Genomic DNA, 5,687 nt, shown 5'->3' with positions numbered 1-5,687 from the left:
TCGTAACACTATGAAGCTATAGGGGCTGAAGCGGGAATATACGACGAAGTCCCACAGGAGTCTTCTACCGAAATAGGCCGAGAAAAAAGTGTTGCCTTATTTGTTGGACACCTTCGTACATTCAGTAAAGCATAGTATGAATTTAGGTCTTAATAAAACAGACAGGAGAACATTACAGGTAACAGATGTTGCAAAGAAAAAAAAAAAAAACGTCAACCTCAGGCGTGACTAAACATTTTGTCAACACACCAGTTAACAACTACAAGCAGGGTAGATCAGAACAACAAACGGCCAATTAAAAAATGTTTTATGTAAAACAGAGAAATAGCATTTGAATTCCCATAAGTATGTAACACCTATAGAGATGGAATACAAATCTTCCATGTTGTTTCCTTAAAAGACTGAAAACGAGTATACAAAATTTAAACAACAGCTCGAGGGGGGAGGAGCTTAGTGTTTAACGTCCCGTCGACAACGAGGTCATTAGAGACGGAGCGCAAGCTCGGGTGAGGGAAGGATGGGGAAGGAAATCGGCCGTGCCCTTTCAAAGGAACTGTCCCGGCATTTGCCTGAAGCGATTTTAGGGAAATCACAACAGCTCGAACTAACGCAACAGATGGGCAAAACATGGGAAACTGAACTTACATTAATGGTGAGTACAAAATAAATTACGCAAATACCAACACAATTAGTATTCAAAAATCAACAACCGGGCTCAGACGCACCACGCAGGTTAAAAAAAAAACAAAAAACAAAAAAAAACAAAAAGAGGCTGAAATGGTTCAAATGGCTCTGAGCACTAAGGGACTTAACATCTAAGGTCATCAGTCCCCTAGACCTTAAAACTACTGAAACCTAACTAACCTAAGGACATCACACATATCCATGCCCGAGGCAGGATTCGAACCTGCGACCGTAGCGGTCGCGCGGTTCCAGACTGAAGCGCCTAGAACCGCTCGGCCACACCGGCCGGCACCACGCAGGAATAACGGTGTTATAAACAGAAAGAAACCTTTAACGACACAATTTTATGTAAGTTGGAACCGAAACGCATAGTATAAAGCGCTACTGATAGCTCCAAATAAGTATTAGAAGTCTATGCACTAAGATGCTCAGCAAATATATCTAGCAAGCGCCAATGACTATGACACATTGATCCCGCTATGCCCATGAATTCTACAAACACCAAAGAGGAGACGAAGTTCCAAAGCCGTATTCCACAATATCTAAGGAACATGCATCTCGGGTAAGTAAGAATTGCAACACACATTCGCTCAAAATTCACTTTCGGCAGTTACTTAAAACATCTGTGCCTTACATGTCCGCCAGCACTTGTCCTTGGATGGGCTTCCTCCAGGTATCGTTGGTATGAAGGTGAATAAGAGCGAGCTCATGCGCATCGCCGTTAAACTACAATAACTATCGTAGAGGTTTAATTCTCAGTAGGTTTTCATACAAACATTCGGAAGTAATTCTGCTGAATTTCACTGAAGAAGATGAAAATAACCAAAAAACCATGGAGTCCAGCAATTAACTAATGTCACCACAGAAAATCCCCTTAAAATTCTAGCTAAAACTCATGTATAACACTTATAGTGGAAATAAGTTTTATGTAATTTTTATTCGTTATGAAAATCAAGTGCAACCAACGAAAGAGATTATGCTGGGTTTTGGGATAAACGTGTAATGAAACTGGTATTTTTACAACAGAGGAGGCAGTGTGCAAGCAAAAATCGTGTAAGGTGTTTATATGTGTAGCTGTTGTGGTAAAATGTACATTATGTGTAATTTTGCGGGCTTTAGTACGACAGATGATTTCTATGCATGATCAGCAGCATAATAGTCCTTGGTCATTTAGGTCTGGGAGATCGGTGAATAAATGTGATGAGCGGTTGCTATTACAGTTTTTAAAAATTTTCAGGTGACAATCTAGTGGCTTCCAGAATATTGGCAGTTATGCTCGTGAACTTCGAACAGCAGAGCGGTGATAGACTTTGAAAAATTCTGAATTGGTTCATGGCCTTAACTCTGCAGCGTAGTGTTGAAAGACTTGCAAAATTCCTGAATAGGTTCGTTGGCTTTAACTGTGAACTCCAGCGTCGTCTTTAGAGACTTGTGAAATTTCAGCATAGTTTCCGGGATTCTGAAAAGTGATTCACAAGCGATTTTTCGGACTTTATTTTTGAAGAGCAAGTGGTGAGTCGATTTAGTGTGTTGTTCACCAAGCTCTGATATGAATATATTGCTGCACTCACAGTATTAAGTAAGTGTTCTATAAAACACCCCATAACAGAACAGTACCCAGTTTGTTTGAAGGACATTTATTCACTTCAGCGACCGTTATCCCTCCTGCAATTTAATCCAGTTATAGGAAGTTAACAGGACAATAATATGGTAACGGGACAGGTGTGAGTCTTCTATAGGCACATACGAAGGCAATGAACTTAAAAGTTCGGTTACACATTTGGTAGAGCTCTTTTACACAAGGGGCGAGTGTATAGGAAAGACTGAAGCAAAAAACGTGAGTATAATAGGTAGGGAAGAAACTGTAGGCGTAGGAAATTTCGAATTGCAGAAATATACCAATTATTAAGTGAAAACCTTAAGCTGAAATAATATAGCAGTAAAAGGAAGAGGTAAGGAATGACACTTATGGAAAATGTTTATCAATAGAGGGAACAAATTAAAGCAAGAGGTATATAATCCATAAATACTGGCAACTGAATTGCTAGCATCATTACATGAAAAGGTACTTATTTTGTAAAATGTTGTGGTATTGCCCTCCTAAACAAGCACGCACACACGCACGTACGCGTGCACGCCACACGTAACCAAGCTTCAAGGACCTTGTCAAATACACAGAAATGTCTTTAGATGAATCCACAGCAGCCAACCAGCTGAAACAAAAGATGGTTTCATTCAGCATTTGACCAAGTTTTCGACGGATGTAAAACCTATCTTCTTGAGAAATACGTATAACTAAAACCTTCAGTTGGATTTTCTTTTATCGTGTCTGAGCTACATCTGTAATTAATTAATACGCTATATATGCTAGATTACAAATACAAGTAAATGATAGTTATTCATTCATATATACATTCATGATCTTCACATATTGTAAGTCGTCATTATTGTCTAAAGCAAGGCTCATATCTCTCTACAGTGTTCGGCACACTTCACTGCAGCGTCGTTGGCCAACCACAGGTCTTGGAAAGTGCATGGGGCCAGCAAAGATGGACAGGTCAGCAGGTGTGTCATGGTTTGTTTTCCTCCACATTGGCAGGGCTCTTCTTCGGCGTATCCCCACTTGATCAGGTTATCCTGTGATCTTCCCATTTGACATCTAAGTCTATTTAGGCTCTTCCAGACTCTCCATTCCAATTGTGATCCAGCAGGAAGTTTTTCTTTAATGTTCCATCTTTTCAGACTGTCTTTATCCAATTTCTGTTTCCACATTGATTCTCTAGTTGTAGACTGACTTTCGGTTAGTGGACGTGCAACTTTTGTAAAGTCTTTCCTAGATTTAAGTCTTGCCTCCGCTGGCTGATGTGCGTAATGTCTTCTATCTTCGCACTGCCTGCTTCGTTCGGCCATCGCCAACGTTTGCCGTCTGATCTGTGGGGGGGCTATTCCAGAACACATATAAAGGAGATCACGGTTTGTAGGCTTCAGGTTTCCCGTGATTAATCGACATGAGGCATTCAGTGCTGCGTCTAGCTTCTGGGCATGTGTCAATCTTCTCCAGATGGGGCATGCATATTCAGCTGGAGCAAAGCACAATGCCAGGGATGATGCACGTAGAATTTCAGGGCTTGCTCCCCAGTGTGAGTTGGTAAGTTTACGGATTATGCCGTTCCGTGTGTTGACTTTCACTCTAGTTTTCTCTACGTGTTTCTTGTAAGATAATGTTCGATCTAACGTGACTCCAAGATAAACTGGGTTTGGGCAGTGTTGAAGTTTAATTCAGCCTCCCAGAAGATTGTACAAGTACAGTCGGGCGTCCCCTGGGCAACGGTAAATACCGGCAGATCCTTCCACACACTGAGCTACGTCTAAAACGACATGTATTCAGTTGGATAAACAGCAGCTAATGAAGTGATCTTACATTTGTCTAATTTGTCATTTATTTCGTATTCTTCCAATGTGAAATTTTAGTAACAGGTATTTCTGAGGAGGACAGATTTAAGTCCGTCTATACTATGGTCAAAAGTTGAACACCTTTTGTAGCGACTGATTGGCTGCTTTGAATTCGTTTACTGATCACTTACCGTTGCTAAAGTGTTGTCATGTTCAAAAAGTATTGAAACGCCTTTCTTTACGAGCACTATCGCATTTACTCTTTCCCTCAGGCCACGATCAGCTTCGGGATATGCATACGGGGTGAACATTACTAAAACCGACAAATAGCAGAGACGGACTTCTGACTGGAAATGGAGGAAAAAAGGTTATATGGGCATATGTTTATATGTTTGGAAACTGATGGTGTGCGTTCAACGACAACAAATCGTCCCGGAACACAGCACAGAGCTGCATCGCATCCACGTCACAACAGATGTGACGTCCATGGGACTGCAGGTGGGAGGGATAGTAGCGGTTGTCGTGTGCAGGATACACATAATCGTATTTTGCCTTAACCATGTTGAGGGTGGAAGGGGGGGGGGGACTTGCCTGGAGCTTGTACTACGTCTGAACATCGTGTAGAACCCAGTCCTCCAAATCTGGTGTACGCACAGTTCGCCTCCTCCTTGCACGTTCGTCTGAAAGGATCCTTGATCATACAAACGCCCAAGAAGGGCTTGAAACATTGTGTGATGTGACTGGTGTCTTTGAAGGTACTTGTAATGGAATATCCGTACTGCCCCTCGACCGTTGGCCTCCTTGGCCGTACACAAACACCATATCGGCTTGTTCCCGACATGAATACCAGACCATTCTGCTGCTCACATGAAGCTGCGTCAACTGCACAACCTGCAACACAGGGCACGTGGTCAGAGGGACTGTCATTCGTGACCTTCATCTAACATGGAAACGATGGATTTCCGAATACATGTCCATAGGACATTTTTTTCTGCATTTCCGGTCAGGAATCCGTCCCTGCAATTTGCCTGTTTTACTAACATTCACCGGGTATGGTTTCATTTGCAAGTACCTTTGTATTGTTAGCGTGGACGAAAGTGTATGTATAACATTTAAAATGTAAATGTGCGTCGAGAATACAACTGTTGGAAACCTGTGGGAATTATTTACTCCAATCGTTACATCACAATGGTACTGAGCCGTATGTTGTAAGTACTATCCAAGTTGTAAATAAATTTGATCAGCGTAGGATGTGCAAGACGGTTCCACTAATCATCGTGTGGTTTAACCGTTCGAGTAGCAACACAAAATTACAGGTTGATGACATAGTCTGCGACTGTTGTTGATACCTCTATTCTGTACAGTTTACGTTCAGTTAAGATGCAAAATAAGATAGACATTAACACAACCGAAAAACTGTGAGACATACACATCAGAAATATTGAAATATCTCCCTAAACAGTGCTACAATCATCTACAAAAACGTTTAAATTGTCCTATTAATAATTTTCTCCCAACAATAAAGCTGTTCTCCTAATTAATATAAAATACACTATACTATATAAAATACATTAGAGTAGTTTGGTTAATGTGTCGGCCGCTACGGTCGC

This window comes from Schistocerca nitens, chromosome 4, assembly GCF_023898315.1.
Source record: "Schistocerca nitens isolate TAMUIC-IGC-003100 chromosome 4, iqSchNite1.1, whole genome shotgun sequence".
Lineage (NCBI taxonomy): Eukaryota > Metazoa > Arthropoda > Insecta > Orthoptera > Acrididae > Schistocerca > Schistocerca nitens.
This window is presented reverse-complemented; position numbering follows the sequence as displayed.